This window comes from Protopterus annectens, chromosome 12.part0 (genome assembly GCF_019279795.1).
Source record: "Protopterus annectens isolate FY-2018-M chromosome 12.part0, PAN1.0, whole genome shotgun sequence".
NCBI classification, from domain to species: Eukaryota; Metazoa; Chordata; order Ceratodontiformes; family Protopteridae; genus Protopterus; species Protopterus annectens.
The window spans coordinates 1,112,924,431-1,112,949,035 of record NC_056746.1 but is presented as its reverse complement, the minus strand read 5'-3'; positions in this window follow the sequence as shown (position 1 = coordinate 1,112,949,035).

The window sequence follows — 24,605 nt, the reverse complement described above, 5'->3', positions numbered from 1 at the left end:
TGGAGGCATGACAATATATGGAGTGAAGATACCACTGTCACCACTTTGACACCCAGATGGCAGGATACCACTCACTGTGATGTCAAAATGGCAGACTCCAATGGGGGTGTGAATATCACCATTACCAATCAATCTTGAGGTAATAGTATGAAAGTACACACAAGTTTGTTTCAATAATTAGTTCTCAAAAATACAACCTGGACACAATAACATAAATGGGAATAAGCATTGCTGTACTAGGTATGCGCTTCCAACATCCATATCCACAATAGGCTATACATAGGCCTCTTATGGAGCTGAGTATTTGGTCAAGTACCCCTGGTCCATTCCTCACTGCTTCATGAACCATTGTCTTCCAGTGTCCCTTTATCCAAAATAATTGCCTTTCATGCCAAAGAATATTGATTCACACACACACACACACACACACACACACACACACACACACACACACACACACACACACACACACACACACACACACACACACACTGCCATAGGTTCATAGGTTCATGGGTGTGCACTAGGCTAATGGCCCTGCAGCCTTTACAAGCCCAGCCCATAGGATTACCCTGGCATCATGCCACCTGAACTTAGTTCCCAGTGCCTCTGTCGAGTAGAGCCACTGGAGTGATCCCCATGGTGAATTTTATATTTCCCATCCACTCTTCAAGATTTCTCTTGAAGAGGGCCAGTGAGGTACTCTGTTTGACATGTATGGGAAGTCTATTCCAAAGCATGGGTACTCTCTGGATTATGAACTTGTCCCTCCAGCACGTTCTGTTGACTGTGGTAATGAGGTTGAGGCCTCTGGAGCATGTGGTGCGGAGGGACTGGGATTTCTTTAGATGTAGCATTTCTAACTGAGCTGGGTCAGACATGGTTTTGTAAGTCAAGCAGAGATCGGCTCTAAGTAGGTGATATGAGACAAAGAATAGTTGGAGTTTTTTGAGTCTGTCCATATAGGACAAGTATTTAAGGCTTAGGATCCTCTTTGTGAGGTACTTTTGCAGCCTCTCCAGTTGTTGCAGGTGTCTAGTGAGGTACATGCCAAATGGGGCATTGTACTTGATGATAGGCTTAATGAGGGAAGAGTAGAGGGAGACAATGACCTTGTTATTCCTAGATGTAAAACTCTTAGTAATGAGATGTGCCACATAGAAGCACTTTCTGACCACAGTGGCAATGTGGTGGTCAAAAGAGAGGTTGCTTTCAACCTGTGTTCCCAGATCTCTAATAATGCCTTCTGTGTTCAGTGACTACCATCGACATGGTAATTCATGGGAACTAGGTTTTTCCCAAAGGGGATGACGACACAAATATTTTTGGCATTGAGCTTAAGGCCATGGTCAACATCACTTGGGGAGTTAATAATTGCTCCTAACTTGCAATCGTCTGTGAACTTTGTCAGACAGAGTCCCTTCGTGTTGGCCTGGACTTCTAATAAGTAGATACTAAACAGGAGAGGACCCAGAACCAATCCCTGTGGGACATCACTTGTGACTGGTCAGCAGTCTGACTTGGAGTCAGCTACTTTCACACTGTGGGTTCTATCTGTGAGCCAGTTTGCAACCCACCTAGTGATATAGGGGTTGATGCCTAGCTTAGGGAGATTTTCTATGATTCCTGAGTGGGGAATGGTATCAAAGGCCTTGGTCAGATCAAGGTAGACTGTATAAACCACCTTGCCTTCATCCACAGCTCTGGTGCCTGACTCAAGGAAGTCGACCAAGTTGAGCAGGCATGATCTACACTTCACAAAACCAAACTGTGTGGAATTCAGAGTTTGGAGATTCCCTATATCCTTGTTTATTAGGTCCATGATAATGCGTTCCATAGCTTTGCATATCAGACTTGTCAGGTTAATGGGGCAATAGTTCCCAGGGTCTATAGTCACTCCTCCTTTGTGGAGAGGGATGACTGTAGCAGTGCACCATTTGGTAGGGACAAAGCCTGAGGTAAGGCTGTGACTGAACATGGCACATAGGTGAGGTGCCAGTTCACTCTGTAGTTCATGTAGAACACAGCCAGGGATATTGTCAGGTCCCACAGAAGCTGTATTCTTGGCCTTGGACAGTGCTGTTTTAACCTGTGCAGCAGTAATACTGGGTGCCTGGCAATCTACTGGTATTGTGATTGGTCCTTTGGGGGGGAGGTAAAGTTGGCACTGAATCTGTCGGGCAGTATATTGGCAATATCTGTTGGCTCGGTATAGGAGGTACCATTCTGCAGTAGCTCAGATAAAATCTGGGTATTGCCATGAAGATTCTTTACATAACTATAGAAGGACTTGTGGTTGTCTTTAGTATCTACTGCAATTCTGTTTTCATAGCTAGCTTTAGAGGATTTGATGAGGGATCTGAACTTTTTGTTGAGGCTGATAAGGGAGTTTTTCCAGTCTTTGGACTTCACCTTATTCGGCATCAGTTTCAACCTTCTGTTCTAGAGTTTGTTTATGGCAGGGGACCACTAGATTGGCTTCCTTTTTTTGAAGGAGACCATCTTGGTTCTATTGGATATGGTGAGATCCATGCATTTGTGTACGTGTTTGTACAGTGCATTGGTGTATGATTCGGCTGTCATGCAACTATTCTCAATTTGCATGGGTGCAGTGAAGTTAACCACCTCTGTTTTTAGGAGCCCAAAGATAGCTTTGGAGAAGTTTTTCATGGTGGTTACCTTTAGGAGGGTAGGGTGGAAGGGATGTGGATTTCCAAGGTGATTAGTTTGTGGTCAGATCTAACCAGGGAGGAGTTGACTATTGGTGTAGAGCAACGGTCGCCCATGTTAGTAATGACCAGGTTAAGGATGTTGCTGCCTCTAGTGGGGGTAAGAATAAACTGGTCCAGGGCATTAGAATTAATAAATTCCAGGAAATGTTGGGAAAGTGTATTGGTACATGAATATTTTCCCAGTTAATGGAGGGGTAGTTGAAGTCGCCCAGTATGAGAGTGTTAGGTTGGACCCTAATATTCTCCAGGGTGCTTAGGAACATGGAGTGTGAGTCTTGGGACATGGTTGGGGACTTATAACAGGCTACGACTTGAATTGTTGTCTTACCCAATGTTAGCTGCACCTGAAGTATCTCTGATGTGTTATGTTGGGCTACCACTCTAGAGGTGTGCACATCCTTTATGAATATGGAAACACCACTGCCTTTGGAGCTTTGGTCCAAGTTCTGGGGCCGGAAGGTGTGGAATGAGTTGTAGCCTGGTAGTGCAGGGGTGCTTTCTGCTGCCTTGAACCAGGTCTCTGTTACAGCACAAATGTCGATGTTCTCCATTTTAAGGAGTCCTTCGAGTGAGTGTGTTTTGAGATTTAGACTTCTAGCACTGGGCAGCATGACCCTCAGATTGCATTTGTAGCTGTTATGGTGGTAATTTGGTAATTGGAACACCGCCTAAAAAAAGGGACTATAGGAGTGACAAGAGTCTTGGCCAGTATCCGGAAGTCCAGGGGTGACAAATGCAGGCCATCTCTGGCAAAGCATCAAGGTCTGTCAATCAAGTCATCCCAGACAGATACTGGATTCCCCTTAGAATGACACCAGAAACTCAGCCAATTGTTGAAATCAATCATTTTCTGCTTCTATGGTGGTATCATTCTGGGTGATGGTAGGATGCTGCTCAGGGCTAGGGTCATACCCACCTAGGCTACATAATCCGAGAGCTCCTCCATGTCTCTTTTCATGTATTCCAGGGAGGTATGTCTCAGGTCATTTACACCCACACATACAATGACAGAGTCATATTTGTACCTGTCGTTGAGGGACCTAAGTGCATGTGTTATGTGGCAGCTCTTCGCATCTGACAGGCAGCTGACTGTTACTTTCTCCTTATTCAACCTAGTGAGTGGAACATCAGTGTGCCTCACTATCGAGTCAGCTATGACCAGTGTGCTGGGCATGCTGTTTTGCCTTAGGGGCTTTGGCTGAGTGGCACACTGTTTAGAAGAGTTATATGTCTCATGATTAGTGTTGTGTTGTGGTGGTCAAGAGTGTTTCTGCCTTGGAGGTCTCAGCTATTTGGGTAGATTTTTATTGAGAGCGTCCACGAAGGTAGGTGTGTGGTTTGTGTTTTTTTGTGAAGGCAGTGCTGATGTGTGTTCTTGACAGCTATGTGTTCCATGTGGTATTGTGCAGGTGTTGACCTTCTTCTCTTGATCAACTATTCCAGTCTTGGCTGGAGACTGTGGCTTCCAATTTGGATATACAAGTGCATCTCTCACAAGTCTGAGTGTTGGGAGGTAAGAGGAAAGGGTTGTCAGTGTACAAGCCTGTCTCGGTCGGAGTCCCACAAGGGTTCATACCAGGACCCCTTCTTTTCACCATCTTCTCCAATGATCTAGCCTCATCCACAACACACTCACTAAAGTAGTTCAGTATGCAGACAATTCAACTTTAATCTGCTCAGCAGATACCTTACCAGACCTCCAAATAGTAGCCCAACAAACATTTAATAATATAGAAACATATCTAAGTAAATCACAACTAATCCTCAATCCCAAAAAGACACAGTTATTGCTATTTACCAGTAGCAAACATTCACCGACCACCCCACCTTTCACTATTCTCTCAGCAAACAACACAGTCATACAACCAGTTGAGCATACAAAACTCCTTGGAGTGACAGTTGATAACAAACTCAGGTTTGACCAACACATAGCCACCACAATTAAGAAAGTTCACATTAAACTTGGCTCACTGTACAGAAGTAAGCCATTCCTCACTGACAAGACCAGACTAGCCATATCCAGAACCTTCCCCTTCTCTACACTCCTATATGCTTCCCCCTGTTTACCAACTTAAAAAAAATCAGACTTAACCAAATTGGAAACTTGCTACAACAAAATAGCCTGTTTTGCAGCCAACCTTCCTCACCAAACCCACTATTGTATTACTCTACAAAAACCTTCCTCACCAAACCCACCATTGTATTGCTCTACATAAATTAAATTGGCTCAAGCTACCTAACCTTCTTCATCTCTACCAACTTAAATTCACACACAATATCATCTTCCATCCTGACAGTTGCCCATCCCTCAAGGAACTTGTTGTTCCCTACTCATGCCCACAAAGTCTAAGATATGCAAACAGAAACTTTCTCACAGTAAACAAAGCTAACAACACTGATGGTGAAGCCCTATTTTCAAATCATATAGCCAAATTATGGAACTCTCTACCCCACACCCTACAAAACACACCTGAATCTACCAGTTTTAAACAACTACTATTTGAACATCTATCCAAGAACTGGCATTGCTCCTGCGCCAAACCTGACTGACAAGATATCTATAACTCTTTCATCCACTGTCCATTCCTTACCTCATTTTCTCCCTCTCTTCAGTGTTTATTACTACTCGAAAAAAAAAAATATATATATATAAAAAAATATAAAGGAAATCTCATTTGTTCATAACTATTATTTAATATGTACACACTACTAACTTTATTTTTTCTCACAGTGATCTTCACTGAAATGCTTGTTTTTTCTTTTTGAACCTGTATCTACTAGAAAACTGTACTGAATACTACTTTGTATAGACTAACTAGAAGATATGTATTCTGCATCTTACTGTATGTATACTGTTGTACTATATAATTATTGTATATTGCTTGTTTTTCTGTGGAGATTTTCTCCCCGGGCCTCCGCTGAAAATGGGCTTCTGGCCCAGTCGGACTTTCCCGGTAAACAAATGTAAATAAATAAATAAATAAATGAGGCAGTTGCTGCATCACTTCAGGATGCCCAAGTTCACCAGGTTAACAGGAGAAAGCATGGGGGACTGACCTTTAGATATGCCTGGTGGGGTGGGCATTAATAACATGTACTGGAGCTGTTTTCTTGTAGAACGTTTAGTGCTGGTAGCACTTTTGTGTGCTACAATAACTGCTACAATTAGTCTGGTATGGTAAAGTGCTATAATAATAAGCTAGTAAAAGTGCAGGAGAGGAGAGCAGATCTAAGGGAAAATATGAAGAGCAGACTTTGGCACCTCTCAGAAGCTTACAAACAGTCCAAGAGAAAGCTGTCAGCATTCTCCAATTCCCTACCACTTTCTTCTTGGCATGGTAGTTCTGCCACCACACTGGGTTAGGGCTAGAGACATTGTAATTACCTAGCGGATTTTAATCAAGCCAAATGAGACACACCAATTAATATTTATTTCACTAGTAATGGGCTTAAGCAGTCTAATGGGAGATGTATGCTGTACAGTGTATTAACAAGTAGTTTAAACAGTACTTACTCTCTTTTCAAGAGATCGTTAAAAAATATTGAAAATAACAGATGACAGCCACAAGAGTTAGGACTTAATAAAGAAAATTTACTTAAATAATAAGGAAAACAGTAGAAATGCATATTAAATATATGTAGGTTGGCACACACACACAGAGAAATAAAATAAAAGTCAGTAAAATAAATGGGATGCATAAAGAAAAAAAAAAACAACTAAGTTCCTGATACCCAAGTTTGCTGGCTGTATCTTACTGCAGAAATAATGCCTCTACCTGTCAAAGGCTAGATATATTAAGAATTACTAGTCAAAGCTGGCCTAACTACTAACAAGAAAGCATTCTCATATGTCTAGTATAGCATAACAGAGGGTTATATACAATGGATTGAAACCATGCCAATAAACAAACTATACAACAGAGAAAGAAACTGTTGCAGAAAAGAGGAAAATCCCAGGATGCAAAAAACTCCCTTACCAGCCTCAGTAAGAAGCTGAGATCCCTCATAAATTCCTCCAAAGCTAGTTATGAAAATAAAATTGCCAAAGATTCCAAAGACAGCCACAAGGCATTCTATAGTTATGTCAAGAATCTAAACGGCAATGCTCAGATATGCTCTGAGCTACAACAGAATGGCATTAAATATACTGATCCCAAAGATATTGCCGATATCCTGGCAGACTGATTTAGTGTCAGCTTCACCCCTCTCTCACCCCCTAAAGGCCCCATCTCAATACCAAAAGATTGCTAAATTCTGGTAATCACGGCCACACAGATAGAAACTGCACTTTCCAAAGCTAAGAATACAGCATCCATGGGACCAGATGACATCCCGGGCTGTGTACTGCATGAACTACAAAATGAACTGGCACCTCACCTAAGTGCCATGTTTAATCATAGCCTCACCTCAGGCTTCATGCCCACTGACACACAGCTACAGTTATCCCACTCCACAAGGGGGAATCCACCTTGGATCCCAGGAACTACTGTCCCATCAGTCTGACGAGCCTGATCTGCAAGCGTATGGAACGCATTATCATGGAACTTATAAACAAAGACATTGGCAACCTTCAAACACTGGACCCTGCCCAGTTTGGGTTCGTGAAGGGCCGATCTTGTCTCCTGAACCTGATTGACTTCATCAAATCAGTCTGCAGAGCTGTGGACAAGGGTAATGCAGTCCACACAGCCTATCTGAAACTTGCCAAGGCCTTTGACACCATCCCCCACTCTGGAATCATACATAAACTTACTATGACTTTGCATGTTCATTGAAATTACTTTTTGTAAACAAAATATTTGAACGGTAGTAATTCCTTGTTTTGGAGCTTTTCTCCCTGGGCCTCCACTGAAAATGGGCTACCAATGCCCAGTGGACCTCCCCGGTAATCAAACTGAAATAAATAAATAATAAATAAATAAATAAGCTGGGCATAAATCCCTACATCACTCAATGGGTTGCCAACTGGCTTACTGACAGAATCCAGACTGTGAAAGTAGCTGACTCCAAATCCAGCTCCAGACAAGTGACAAGTGGAGTACCTCAGGGTTCAGTCCTGGGACCACTCTTGTTTGGCATCTACTTCTCTGAAGTACAAGCCACCACTAAGGGACTGTGGCTAACAAATTTCACAGATGCACCACTTACCATATGCACCACTGACCTGACATGGTTTAGGGTTGGCAACAGGTACTTCTAAGGTGGATGATATCTGCAGGACTGCTAAAGTCAGGCTCTGAGATGTGTACTGGGTGTAAATGGGGCCAAAATCGTGTATGTACATACATACATATATACACACACAAACACTTACCACAGATAAGATTCAAACCCATATCTATGTAGTTACTACTATGACATTGTTTTACATTTATGGCACTCGCCATGGAGCTTACATGTTAGAGTACTCTCCACAGGTATCTTTGAAGGTGACTAACATCAGCAGCAGTGCTAAAGGAATGGTAAGGGGAGAGTAGTAAGTGTGAATGTCTATAAAATCAGGTATCATCAATGACACACACACCTTCTTGCACAAACACACACAGTTTCGCAGTCGTCATGTCTGGGATTAGAACTCCTACCTAACTAGTATGGTACACTATAGCATTATGTTGCTGTCGCAAGCGCCACAGAGTTTATATATTGGAGAGCTCTCCACAGATATCTTTGAAGGTGACTAACATCAGCAGCAGTGCTAAAGGAGGGGTAAGGGGAGAGTAGTAAGTGTGAATCTCCATAAAATCCAGGTACCAATAAAGACACACACTCTCTCACACAAATGCACACAGTTTCACAGTTGCCACTTCGGTGATTAGAACTCCTACCTAACTAGTATGCTACACTATAGTATTATGCAGTTATTGCAAGCATCACTGAGCTTATAGGGCTGGCACTTGTCCAAAGGGTTATTTCAAGGTGACTGACATTGACAGGCTTGCTAAAGTAGGGCAATGGGAGGTGTAGTGACTGTGAATGGCCTCAAAATCATTCATCTCTCTACACACACACACACACACACACACACACACACACACACACACACACACGCACACACACACACACACACACACACACACACACACACACACACACACGCACACACACACACACACACACACACACACACACACACACACACACACACACACAAGTTTCACAGTTGCCATCTTAGGGATTAAAACTCCTACCTAACTAGTATGCTACACTATAGCATTACGCAGTTATTGCAAGTGCCATGGAGCTTATGGGACTGGCATGTGTCCAAAGGGTTATTCCAAGGTGACTGACATCAGCAGGCTTGCTAAAGTAGGGCAATGGGAGGTGTAGTGACTGTGAAGGGCCTCAAAATTATTCATTTCCACACACACACACACACACACACACACACACACACACACACACGCACACACGCACACACGCACACACACACACACACACACACACACACACACACACACACACAGTTTCACAGTAGCCATGTTTGGGATTAGAACTCATACCTAACTATTTTTCTACACTATAATATTACACACGTATCACAAGTGCCACACAGTTTATAAGGCTAAAACTTGGCCAGAGGGTTATTTCAAGGTGATTGACATCAGCAGGAGTACTAACATGGGCACTAGATTTGACAGGACTGGGTATACAAATGCTCAATGAACACTGTTTTGTACTATCGTGTTACACAGTTATCATAAGCACCACAGACACTATAGGGCTGAGGGCTACCAAAACCAATGTCTAGAGTGATTGACATCAGGACATCATGTGATATTGGCTAACTAGACGTGTGGTGGGTGGGACAGGCCTCGTGATGGAAATCTCTCTGCCACTGTCTGTCTCTCTCTTCCTCACATCTGTATGTGTGAATGTTTGACATATTATAGTGTGTTGGCCTTGGATATGTGTGAGTATTCCTATCCAATGTGTGTGCAAAGCATGAATGGTGTACAGTGTGGTGTGTGTGCATAGACATCTGCAACTGACAGATATATATAGTTCACTGTGTTGTCAGACATGGGTTTCATTTCTCTAAGTGTAGGAGCACGCCCAGTATGACCTTCTGTATTGAGTGTGTGAATCCATTCCAAGTAGGTTGTACTCTAGACCAGGATTTGGTGTTCTGCACCTACAGCTAGCAACCTGTTTCACCAGGATATCTGTAGATAGGTTGACAATATAGAATCACAATGGGCGACAGATAGTGGGATACTGTAACTATTGTGTTTGTGCTGATTGTGTTACATGGTTGGTGTTAGCAGAGATATTCAGACATATGTACTGTTTTACACTGTGATGCATTATGTCACTACTGACAGATATACTTATTTGCTCACAGTTATTTCCTGGGAAATACAAGATAAATGAAGCTGTGTCTAGTATTGTGGTCTGAAGCCTACATATTCTTGCACACTCATGCCATTCTGGAGGGGTGGCTGCAGAAACTTGCTGATGGATCTGTGTAAATGGTCTAGCACCTTGATACTGTGGTGGCTGAGGATCTCCTGCTTGTACTATATTGACGTAACAGAATGGCCATATCCTGTTGTGGCCACACCTCTCAGCTGTACAGATTCACCCAGGTTACCCAGAGGCAGAGCTCATATATCTGGTCAGCTCCCTTTCACATTGTGGTTTACAAGCATTTGTGTAGCAACCCATTACTGGGTTTGCAGACAGTGGAAGTATGGGAGCACATCAGAGTTTCAGACTTCACACACTCCATGATGTCCATGCTTCTACACCCCGCATTCTGTTATTCTATCTTCTTCCTAACATTACGTGAGTGATATCTGAGAAGTATTCCTATAGTTGTCCCTTCATCCCAGCGGTATTTAGGGGTTGGTCCACAGTTCATGCAGTAGGACATGGTGGGCATGCTACTGGGATTTGTCAACATGGCCTTGCATTTGTGTTCTGTTGATTGTGTTATGTTGTTAGTTGGGACTCCATGAGATAACATACATTGGCAGTATGGGTGAGGCACAAGCCTTTGACAGAGGACTGTAGTGAATTTAGTAGTGATGCAGGCCATCTGTAGCAGGCCACTGCATTCTGTTGCTCTTACATTCCCAGGCTGCAAGACACTGGATTCCCCTGGGGTGACAGAGTGAGTGTGCAAGGTGTTAATGGCAATAGTTCCTGTCCATATTAATCCATTGGTCTGGATGCTGGCAGGGTGCTGCTTACATCTAGGGACACACTTGCATGGGACACCTCTTCAGCATGCTGCATTCTGTGGGTATTCCCATACAGAAGTGAGGGGTCATACTGCACTCATTCCCAACAGCAGGGACGTGACCTGTAATAAACCTGTGGCTGATGGTGGGGTGAGCTGAGTGCATGTGTGATATGGAAGCTTCTTGCAGCTGACTCACAGATATACCTGGGGCATTCTCCTTATGCTGCCTTGTGCGGGGACATAGGCAGTCTCTCATTACTTCATAACTGTGCCTTTTGTGGTCTCCCACTGATTGGCCAGACTACATCAATATTCCATACTACACAGACAACTAATGTGCTGCTAACCTGTATGTAAAATTCCAAAGGTGTGTGCAGTTGACAGTTATATTTTATGTATTCTGTCTAGTGTACTTTCACCTGGGTACTGTGTGTATGTCTAGGCCCACATTCATGGCATGTTATCTTTCAGATGGTGACAGATATTGACATTTGGACAGTGAGTATGGACAACTGCTGACATGGGTATTGCTGAGATGCATTGTGGTTGGCACTGCAGTTGTCAGAACATGGCCCTGTCATCAACAGTACTGGCCATAGGCCACCGAGACACAACCCTCCTTGCCTACATGCTGACCACTTCCAGACAATACTGAACACACAACAACCTAACACACGGACCCCTGCATATTGTACACATGCAACAATCTATCCTGTAAATTGGGCCAGCTCAGGTAATCTATGCTTCACTGTTATTAAACCCACATGTACATGTGACTGCATTTCTACATAGGATTTGGGGGGGGGCACATCTGACAACTGTAAACATTTGCTATGACTGTACTGGTATTTCAGGTACGCTGTTGGCTTCCATTTCATTTTGTATTCTGATCTATCATGCAGACTAGAGGCATATAAGTAGAGTACAGATATTAGGTTTTATTGACCTACATTTCAGTTTCAGACTTCTTATCCTTCAGAACTAACATACAACTGCCAGACCTGTTGTAGTCTGTGTAGGTCTGGACGGGGCTGTTCACCATTGCCATCAATTGGAGGCCTTAGCACAGCCTTTCTTTATGGTCATCTACACTTGTCCTGCTGGCTGAGGCTGGTGGTGGGTATGTGAGCCTCACTGACATGCATGTGTGTGTCCTATGGACACACATTTAGTACTGCAGTGGTATTTGTCACCTTGTCTAGTACTGCCTACTTAGTTGACACCAGTATTTGTTATGGATTTCATGCTGCCCATATAGGTGTCCACTATCTGCTGCCATCCCATTCAGCCAAGTGATTCCCTTGCATGCTCACATCCATACCATAGATATAACTAGCAGGGCATACTACTCCATTCAGCAATTGATAGGAAGAGTGACTTACCTTGTGGCTGTGCCAGTACTGAGGATGGTGCTGGAGGGTTGACTATGTCGGATGCACATAGTACACTCCCTATACATGGTAAAGCACAGGTAGTGTCATGTTTGGCATCCCTTTTACTGTATGTGTGAGTCAGAGAGAAGTGTCATTCCCTGGGTCCCTACCATGTCAGTGGATACGCTATGTGTTGCCTGTTTGCCAAAGCCTGGGCATACTGAACAAGCCCCCTTCAGTCTACATGAGCAGGCTCAGGTTGTTCCTCCTATGAGTCCCTCTGTGCCTGTGATGGCCTTGGCAATGGTGGGGAGCTGTGTGGCCTTGCCCCATGCTGTTCCTGCTGCAGCTGTTTCCATAGGATTATATTGTGTAGCATGGCACATACAATGAACATTTGTGCAGATGTTGCTGGAGAGTACTGCAAGGCTCCACCGGATATGTCCAGGCAGTGGAACCATGACTTCAGCATCCCAAACACATGTTCTGTTATGATTCTGGTTTGTGCATGTGTCTCATTATGGAGTTCTTGTTTGGGTGTGTGTGCATTTCTAATGGGTGTCATCAGCCATGGCTCCAGTGCATAACCAGCATCCCCCACTAGGTGGCCATATGGGATGTCCCCACTGGCAAATGTCTGGTACAGCTGTGTCATATGCCAGATATGGGAGTCGTGACAGCTTCCAGGGCTGCCAGCACACAAATCCAAAATAATGCACTGGGCATCGCACATGACCTGGCAGTTGATGGAGGGGAAGCCCTTGTGGTTTATGTAGACCCTGCCCCACTCACCGTGTGGTGCTTTGATGTTTATGTGTGTGCAGTCTATAGCACCCACTACCTCAGGGTATTCTGCTATTTGGTGGAAGAGATGCATATTGCTGGTCAACACCTCACAGGTGTTGAGGAAATATATGTGCTCACCAGCATGTGCTGAAAATGCATCCAGGAACTGGTGGATTATCCTGGATGCTGATGCCTGTGAGATCCCCATGATATCCCCAGTTGGTCTTTGGAAGGTACCTGTGGCTAGTATCCTTAAGCCTACACATACCTTGATATCCACTGGGATGGTTTCCCCTCTGTTGTTTCTGTGCGTGAGGCTTGGCTGGCACAGCTCAACAATTTGCTGTAGAATGCCCCTTTCCACCCTATAGTACTCCACTATCTCCAGCTCACGTAGCCCCTGGTAAGTTACCCTGGATCTGTACACTCTTCTCCTCCTCCTCACTGTGGGTTGGTCATCAACATTCACATCCTCATCACCCTCAGTCTCTTCCACCTATTGATGCATGAGAGCAACAGCAGCCCCTAACATTTTGTTAGTTTTGTCAGGTAAAATTTCCCCATCTGTGTACACTGGTGGTATAGAGTTTTCTGGAAAAAACAGAGTGAAAGGTGTTTGCATAGTTTAGTGTGCTGGGCTGCTGCCTGTGTAATTTGCTGATTCTGATACATTTCACCTGCCAGCTATGCTGGTTCTCCTTGATTGCCTTCTTACTGCTGTTTTCCCTTCCTATTGCCATCTTGTTTAAGCCCCAAGGTGCGCCACGCATACCCAGTGCTCAGATGTAAACAGAACTGCTATTTCCTGTGGTTTTTTTTGTTTTGTTTAAAACCCGATGGGTGGCGTGCACAGCTGTTTAGGCAATGTACACAGTGCTAGGCAGTCTCAGACACACCCCCTTCCTTAGCTGTGCAAGCTAACACTAAGAGGAATTCTGTGATTCATAATCAATCCCCTCATTTGCATAAACCAGAATGCTAATTCATAGTTACCACACTCACACTGAGACTTCCCCCTTAACAACCACTATTCCCTGGTATTGTTTTCTTATGCATGTCATTGACTATCATGGCAAAATGCTGATTTGGGTTTAAAAGCTTATTTCCATCTTTTTTTCATATTTTTGGGCCGGTCCCATTTGCAGACCACTGCCCTACGCTTAAACAGCTGAAATCGGCCAAAAAAAAAAAAAGTTAGTTTTTATAATTTTGCAACTATTTTCCATGCCAGTGGCCATATATTTGGCCATTGGCATCCCTACTACATTGAATACATGCTTTCTTTGAAGCTGTCATGCCTCCGTTTTGTAATTTGCAGAAATGTATTCGGTTAGTAACTGAATACATTTCTACAGGTCACACTATTCCTGCACAGATGCCTGCCTGCTTCCTGGATCACTAATTCATCTCATTTGCATTGTTTTCACCAGCAAATGGGGGTAATTAGCATATACAAGTGGTGTCCGTGCAGGAATAGTGTAGGAGCGCTCATGCACGTCCCGGGAGCTCATTCCTGGATCGCTCTTCGGCCATATTGCCTGCAGCAGCTCTTGCACTATTCCTGCACCCCATGCAGAGCTTGCTGAATCCTGGGGATTGTCTTTCATGAAAACAGATTTTAAAAATACCATTCTCTGTATTTGTTAGCTGCTTTAATATTTATCTTCCCATTCCAAGAAAATCATTGCCTTTGCTATTTCTCCTTTCTCTCACATATTAATAAAAAATATTTACTTTTCCTCTTTTTCGGCTTTGTTATTCTTAAAATTCTAGTCATACTGTTCCTAACACTTTCCTATTCCCTTTTTTTACAGTCACTCAACTTTAAAGGACAATTACAGGATAAAAGGTATTATTTCTACGCCAGAATATATCCCCCCACACCTGTCGATCTCACCATTCAAAATAACAATTATGGCAAGAGAAAGCATTTCATTTCCCTTTTCTGGTGATACTCATTGTACTGCTATTGGTACAGCTAGCCATCTTTAATAAAACTTTATGCTTGAGCCTCCACGAAGTTGCCCATCATTCTGCTAGCCCTATAGAGCAGACCACATCCTCCTCTTCTCTTTTAGCCCAGCAAGTGCCCCTGTACAATTATGCATGGCTCTTTGGTATATGCATACAATCGCTCCCTTCAGCCCACTTTCCTATGTACATAAAGACCCTCGCCTGCAGCAGGAACTTCTTTTTCAATTAACTGGTGCTGCATGCTTTTGTTTTGCTGAATGAGTGCTCAAGTAGCATTACTAAGGACTTTGCAAGTTTTTTTAAAGTAAGTGTTGTTGTCTTTACAACAATTACATTTTGCTATATCCTTATTCTGTCAGAATATCAAGAGGTCAGAGGCTTATTCTGGATTGTGCTTGAGATGACCCACCACTGCCAACCAATATGTCACATGGAAATCCCACCTCTGGACCAGTAATCAAGGAGTCTCAATCCTCACCACTGGCACCTGTTGGGGGGGACATTCACTTGGAGGATAACAGAGATACACACAATATTTCCAGATGCAGCTGTCTGCATCAAGTGCAATTAAGCAAAATTTCCCTTAAGAGCACACAGAGACACAGTCAGTTCAGCGCTGGTTCCTATCTCTTTCTCCAGATCTCTAGTAAGACTCCCCACAGGCACAGCTATAGAGTTGAGATCTCAGCTGAGTGTCAAAGGCAAGGCCTCCAGCACCCTCTCTGTCCAACCAGTGCTTCATGTCCCTGCCCAAGTAGCTGACATACACACTCTTTGAGATTTGATTTACGCACACACACACACACACACACACACACACACACACACACACACACACACACACACACACACACACACACACACACACACACACACATAAACCTGGGAAAGGCTGGCATAGGTTTACTACCTATGCCCCCTTCTGCTCAAACTATAAGGTAGTTATTACTGCCACCAGATACTCCTTACAGCTACCTTAAGGTTCTTCCAAGGGTACCCAATATACTGAGTGAAATTAATATTAATACAAATTGTAGTCTGACCAAGAGAAAGGCTGTTAGGTGTGGCCCATGCAGTGTCACCAAATAAATATGCAAGTACTCTCAAAACTTAAATATCTCTACAAAGATCAACCACGATGAAAGGTTTAAATATATTTAATAATAAATAAGAAAAGAACAAGAAAATACTAAGTGTATAGTCACAGTGACAAACACAGGAAATATTTAAAATAACATTTCAGGACAGGCTCAGATAAATAAAGAAAAAACAATATGTAAACTAAGCTTCACTATATTCCTGACTGTATCTAAGGGAATTACTATACCCTAATAACCTACTAATAGAGCAAGACAGATGATGTGGTGAATGGTTCTTGTTGTTGTCAGGTCCAAGACAGAATACAGAATACTCTGTCTCACTAAGAGACTTCTCAAAATAATATCTAAATAATACCGCTGAGATAGTTTGCAGAATGATATAATTTCTGGTCATCTGACTTCTAGTTCTCATGCAACCCCCTTTTGCTGGCAGTTGGCAGTATTTAGCATCTATCCATAAAAATACACACTCAAGTTCTTTTGCTCAGATCTTTGGCAGGTGCTGGAAGTCATAAAACAATTGCATTCTTCCATGCTTTCAGAGTAGTAATTAGGCCACCCCAAGGACAATACAGAAAGCTTCCTAGTACATACTTTGTGTGTCTGGCTACCTTGAAACATGTGAGATTGCATCTTTAAGGCCAAGCTTATAAACTGATTAAATTTCAGATAATTTTCTAAAGTTTGCTAGACTGAAGTTACCCCTCCAGTTTCCTCTGTTAAAACATACACATTTAAACTGTTGCAATAGTGCATGTACATTTCTGTTCTCTTCCAGTAGAGCACACTGTGGATACATTTCAAACACAAGCACTTTACAAGTACCTTTTCAAAACACGTCTGTACAAATCAATTTGATATACACATGACATACAGTTCTAATACATTTGTAACACAAGCATCTTTTATTACCTACAGTTCTAATATATTTGTAACACAAGCCTATTGTATAAATCTGTTTGATATTCACAAATGACATATAATTATTTACAAAATTCCAGCTAGCTGTGCTGGCGGTACCTCCTTTTGTCATACTTCTCTCCCCTTAAAGACTCAAGACAGTTTTTCAAGTGCCCCATGAGAAACATTGCTTGAGAGAGATGAGCCTATCTGGGAGTATATTACCCCATACCCTGTCTTGAGACCCCAGCTGCCTTTGCTTTGCTGACCCCAGTACAGTGCTGCACTGTCATATCATATGCCTGCAACCCTAGCCTCCAAAATAGTAACTTGGGATTTTGCTGGATGGCTGGCTGTAGCCATGGATCACCCTCATACTCCTCCTGCCTTCTACTATGAATAGTTAGCACCAGGGCCTCCCTGTCATGGTAAGGGTTCATGGTGTCAACATGGTACAATTTGTGCCCCCTGCCTCCTGCCTAGCAGTTCTACCATGTAGTTTATATCACTGACCTTCCTTACCACTTTGAAGGGTCTCTCCCAAGCTGCCCGCAGCTTGTTGTTGTCTGGCAGGAATGAGAACCATAACCTGCTGCCCCACAGCATACTGTCTGGCTCGAGCATTCCTGTCATACCAGACATTTGTTATTGTTGGGCTACAGCCAGGTTCTCCTGGGCCAAGCCCAAGAGTTCCCTGAGCCTGGTTCTGAGGTTTAAGACATATGCCACAACAGACTCCTTGTGGGATTCATATTCACCCTCCCACTCATCACAAATCAAATCTAGAGTTCCCCTCACCCTATGCCCATACAGCAACTCAGAAGGTGAGAAATCTGTGGATTCCTGGGGCACCTCTCTGTAAGCAAACAGCAGATGGGGCAAATATTTGTCCCATTCCCTCTTACACTGGTCTGCAAATGCCCATAGCATGGTCTTTAGTGTAGAGTTTAACCTCTCCATAAGACCATTGGTCTGGAGATGGAAAGGGGTGGTCTTTAGGTGCTTCACCCCTCAGTGCTTCCACAGACAAGCCAGCAGGTCTAACATGAAATTGGAACCTCTGTCAGTCAGTATTTCTTTTGGGAACCTACCTTGCTGAAAATCTCTAAAAAAGCATTTGCCACCTTTTCTGCCTCAATGCAGGACAGAGCCACCACCTCAGGGCATCCAATAGCATAATCTACTGCCACTACGATGTACTACTTTCCTGTGGAACTTGGGGTACTCAGAGGCCCCACAATATCCATAGCTACCCTCTGAAATGGCTTCTCAATCACAGGCAAAGACATCAAAGGAGCTTTGACCTTGTCTCCTGCCTTGCTTACTTTTTGGCACTGCTCACAGGTCCTGCAGTAGCCTGTTACATTCCTGGAAATTCCAGGCCAATAAAAGTTTTGCATAATACATCTGTTAGTATGCTTTATGCCCATATGACTTGCAAAGGGAATGTCATGGGCTATGGATAGAAGTGCCAGATGGTAGGCTCTGGGCACTACCAACTGCAGTATTACCTTGCCTTGCCTTCTAGCCCTCCACTCTCTATACAGTAACCCTTTGAGGATCAGCTGCCTTGCTAGCTACCTCTCTCAAGCTTTGTAATGTAGGGTCTGAGAGCTAAGCCTGTCTCAACTCTCTCTTTGTAACCCTTCCCAGCTCCCTTTCCACAGGACGTCTGGTATCCTCTGACAGTGGTGTATCATTTTCAACCTCGGTACTACTACTCACCTATGCCTTTGCAGTCATTCTGTCCAAGGGAACATCAGTACCTACTAGCAGCTGTGGCTCACCTTCAATCTTACTGCTACAAGGTAGCTCCCTCCCTGAAATAGCCACCAGTCCTGGCTTCAAATGTGCAGTCTGTTTGGGTCCCCCCAGACTACCAGACATATATGCCTGTCTCCAAGCCTGACTGCATGTCACTGCATGCACACAAAGTACTGCATTATCAAAATCATTCCCTATCAGGACATCTGCAGGGATATCCACAAACACACCTATTTACTTGCTTCCTTTTCTACCCTCCCAGTCAAGGTGAACTCCAGCCAAAGGTACCTGGAATGGGGTCCCTCCTAAAGCTCTGACTGGAGTAGACTGCCCAAGCAAGTAGTGCTTCTCTTTAACCATTGCAGGCTTCACAACGGTTAGGGCAGAGACTGAGTCTCTCTTAACAGTGGCCTGCTTCTCATCTGCTAAGATAGGATATAACCTCTTGTGGTAGCTTAGTACCCTTGTTGTCTCCAGACAACTTACCACTGGAATTCTGTTATTCCAACTTACTGTGTCCCTTACCTTTTGTTCCCCACCTTGCCTCCAATTACATCTATATGCTGCATGGTCCCACGGGTTACATTTAAAACATTTAACCCTTGATCCTGGCCATGTAGATGAACTAGTGGCTTCCCCTGTTACTGGTAGACTCTGTTGGGTCAATTTAGGCTGCCCACCGTGGGTTCTCTTATACCCATGTGCAGCACTGGATATCCCTTTCCTGTGCAGTGATACCCTGCTTGCTAAATATAGGTCTGCTTTCTTTCCCAACTTATCTGTGGTGTTGCATTCCCTATCTGCCAACTAGATTCTCATGTCCTCAGGCAAACTGCTTAGGGCTTGTTCTCTCACCAAAAAGTCTGCCAACCCTTTAAAAGTGGTGACCTGACACCCACTCACCCACCTATGAAAATAAGTGCTTAACTCAGCAATATAATCATTCACACTCATCTGCTTTGTGTCTATGCTCATGAAACTTTTTTATATAAGCTTCAGGTGTTAACTCAAAACATTACATTACTTGGTTATAGTCTAAACAATCAATATCAGGCAATTTAAAAACAGCAATTACAGCTTTACCATGTAGTAAGGGGGTCAGGAACCATACCCAGAGCCCTTCTTCAGCATTATACTCTTTACAAACCCTTTCAAACATATGAATAAAATGATCAAAATTATCACCCTCTGTAAATTGTGGAAGAAATTTACTGACCTTTATTCCTTTTGGAGTTCAGTTATTTGCTTCCCAATTAACTCCATGAACTTGTTGAAGAGTCAGCATCTCCTTTTCATGTTGCCTCTGTCTCTCATTTTCTTCAGCCTCCAAACATCTCAGTCTCTCATTTTCTTCAGTCTCCAAATGCTGCAGTCTCTCTGCTGATTCTATTTCCAAGCATTTGTTTCCAAACATTTCCAGTTCAAGTCTCTTTAACTCCAGACAGATTTTTAAGTCCTCTGAGGAAAAGTTGAACTGTCCATTTTCTGAGAGCTGTACATCCCCATGACCAGTCTATCTGTCTTCCTTATTGCTGGTCTGTGCTATATCTGTGGCTAAGGCTGCAGTCATTTCCACTTTAGTCATGCTGGCATGCATCAGTCCTTTGTCTTGGCACATCTCAGCCAACTGGTTCCTTGTCAGCTTGCCATAATCCTCTGCTGACATCCTTGCCTGCTCTCCCTGACTAATTAAGCTGACAAAAAATAAATACAACTATTGTGATATGAAACTCTGAATGTCTATCATGTGGCTGCTTGAGAGTACAAACATCTTCTTTAGTGACCACTGTTTACAGACTACAGGAGTTCAATATCCACACCACTGAATCCGAATATGTGATGTGGTGATCCCACCACTGCCAGCCAATATGTGATGTGGATATCCCAGCACTGCCAACCAATATGTGATGTCCCACCACTGCCAACCAATATGTGATGTGGATATCCCACCTCTGGGCCAGTGATCAAGCAGCCTCAATCCTCACCACTGGTAACTGTCTGGGGATGTTCACTGGGAGGATAACAGGTGCACACACAGTATTTCCAGATGCAGCTGTCTGCATGAAGTACAATTAAGCACAATTTCCCTTAAGAGCCCACAGGGAACACAATCAATCAAGGGCTGGTTTGTGTCTCTTTCTCCAGATCCCCAGTAAGACTCCTCACTGGCACAGCTATAGAGCTGAGATCTCAGCTGAGTGTCCAAGGCAAGGCCTCCAGTACAAGGTTGCCTGAAGTGCATGTGTGGGTAGAATCATCAGCATACTGTATGAGGAAAGCTTGTCAAGGGAATTTATATAGATTGTTCGTGAATATACTGATGAGTACAGGACTGAGAATGGAGCCCTGTGACAGGAAAGAAGGAAGGGAGAAAAAGTGACAGCCATTTAACAGACTGGTCTCTATTGACTAAGTAGTTGTTAAACCATAGTAGTGAGGGTTGTGACGGTCTGAGAGAAGACAGTTGGTAGAATAGTTTTTGATGAGATATAGATCAAAAGCTTTAGAGAGATCAAGGAATACAGAGGAAATGATTTCCTTAATCACTGGCTTTGTCAATAGTATCTGTGAAAGTTAAAAAGGCCATTGGAGTGCTGTGGTTGAGTCTAAAACCATGCTGTGTGGGGGTCAGGAGCATTTCCTGAAGAATATGTTGAACTTGCTTGTCAATGCACTTCTCCAGAATTTTTGACAAAGGGGATAATATGGCGATAGGTGTGAAATTGATTATATCAGATGAGTTTCCTCCTTTATGAAGGGGGATTAAGAATATTTTTTTTCCATAGAGAAGGAACATTTGATTCCTTGATAGATCTCTTAATTGGAAGAGACACCAGATAGGCTAAGGAAGAGATGCTCATGCATCTTTCCCAAGTCTGTTTTCCTTTTCTGTGCATCACTGCCTAATAAATCTGAATTTATCTGTGTGGCATAGCAAACATCATTGTTTGAGAAGGGGAGTTTGTATTTAATAGTAAAGCAGCCCAGCTGGCTTTTTGGGGCTATTTCACATCCTGTAAATTATGTTCTCCAGTCTTTTTAAGCAATGTAAATACTTCATTGATACCAGATTTTTCTTGCAAACTTGCACTCCCCATGCATAATGTAATTATTTCAGCACTGATTGCTGTTACAACCATTAACTAGCCTCGTAAGACATTTAAACTTCAATAATCTGCCATTGTAAAGCATTTAAATCAATATATCACAAGCAACTACAGTGCTGCCATAATTGCTATTAAATGTCAGTAGTCTGCTTTAGAATCATGCTGCTTTTTATAAACATGGGCTGCAGAGACTTAGAACTAAATACATTTGAATGTGCTCATACTCTGGCCCATTCAGTCTTCAGTAAATGCTGTACTGGCAATCTCTTTTTCTAATTTTCTGTCTCCAGTACCAGGTACATAGCCACTGTTTTCTGCTGTAGTTCGGGTTACCAATTGAACATTGTTAAAGCAGACTGCAGCAGCTGATCACATGCACTAAATGTATCATACATGATTTACTGAGCAATTTAAAGTCCATATGAAGTTTGGTTTGGGTTACAAGATTTCAATAAATCAAATCTGATAAACAGTGGCAGCTGGTGACTTCAAATCAAAAGGGGGTTGCAGGAGACATTTCAATGGGTGGGGTCAATGGGAAGGGGTGTGACCAACTAGAAAGGGGTGGAGCTATACTCAAAACCACAAAAACTGGGACTTTAATTAAATACGCTGCCCTGGGTGCTAAACCATCATTATGAGAGTCCAATCAAGACAAAATGAAGTGTAAAAGAAAAAAAATATTTCAATGCATTGGCTACATGGCAGCTTACTTATTATCTAGATGGAAACAAAAAGGTTGTGAGGCATGAAAAAATAAATTACTTTTTAAATATATTACTGGAATGCTAGTCAAAATCAAGTATGAAAAAACAAGCAGCACTCAACTCAAACCACTTCTCCTTGCACTGCATTTCTAATTATAATTTATATTCAGCTAAAAGTACCAAGTAACATGCTGAAAGAAGCAATCTCTGTCATACCCCCACTTGTAAAAATGTTTCGTATCCAAAAAAGACCTGCTGCCTGGCAACAACTATCTACTTGTTTCATGGGGAAAACAATGATCAATGCAAAAAATGAACAGCAAACAAGAAACAAGCTCAAGATAACTTGCTTCAAGGATTACTGCACAGGTTATGGACCACACATGATAGACTAACATTCTGTTTAGTTTATAAGGTAAAGCCTGCAAAGATGACTGCAAGTCTTTAGCAAATGTAATGAGCTTTTTAAAATAATGCAATCCAGTCCTTTATTACAAATACTGTCATATGCATTTCAATACCTAAGGCTTATACGTTATCTAGTTATGTAAATATTCTCTGCATGGCAACAACAAAAAGGCTTTCAATGTTGGTAATTCTTTAACAGTATGCTTATTTAAGCTTATTTGTATCTTAAAATCTCAAACAAGCTTAACTGATGGTCATTAAAGCATTGCTACTTAAACACAGAGCAACAGGCTTTGCAACAACATGCATTTTCTGAGTAATAAGAAGCATAAATCAACAGTATAAAAATTTGACAGAAAACCAGAAAATTCTGCAAAATCAAGAACAGAGGAAAAGCCACTGCAGTACTTGAGTCTACCTTGGATGGGGGGATATTCTGCACACTTACACTACATAACTGCTCCTTACCTTGCTTGGGCACATCCAGAGTCACTACATGGGTGAGTGGGGTGCAACAAGTATGTCACAATTTGAAATGTCTCTGGCTGGCCATGATGGCACTGACACATTTGTCATACCTATCAACCTCAGAGCAAGAAATCTGGACAAAGCCATAAATAGAAGTGGGATAAAGGCCGAGAAATAAAGACAATTTTTAAATATTGCTCTTATAAACTTAAAAAAAAATAATAGAATAGTAGGTCTTGCATTAGGATGAATTTTCTTTTTTTTTTTTTTAATATTTTTATTCATTTTCAAAAACAAGAAAACATGAATGCAGGTTATTTATGACAATGAAGTATTTACAAATTATTTAAAAAGGTAGGCTAAAACCTCTAAACAGATATCAAACATTAAAACCAAAATAAAGTATTTACAAGGGTGTCTATTGTTGACATATAATTAACTTTCTATACAATTGTTTCCTGATTATAATCTGCTGCAGTCATTATTCTCCAGTATTTCAGTTACTTTTTGCCATGCTACGTATAATGATGTAGTTATTTCAGTTCTTCCTTTAATAGTGTTCATTTCCAATTGCGATACTGCTGACACTATATTCATGAATTGCTTAAAAGTTGGAGAAGCTTTGGATTTCCAGTTTGATGTAATGTTCTTCCTTGCAATAGCTAGGAGAGTCCATAAGATTACATATGTTGTTCTTGGCACACAGTTGGGTACAGGTGCATTAAACAAAATAATAGATTTGGAAATCTGGAATTTATCATTGAATACCATTTGCAGAAAATAATTTATTTTATCCCAATATGGTTTAATCAAATGGCATTCATAGAACATATGTTGCCAGTCTGCTTTTATTGATAAATCACATCTCCAGCAGCCAATATTTTTCTTAAACATAAGTTCCATTTTATGAGGGGTTACATAAGATCTGTGTATGAATTGCCATGTAAAAGTCTCCAATGTAATGAAAGTGATGTCTGCTTTGGAGAGAGAAGAATTAGTTTTTTATCTCTATCATTTGGCACATGTCCATTAACTGATCTATAATAATTCCATATTTTGTCATTATTATGCATTTTTATTTTTTTGTTTGTTTTATAAATA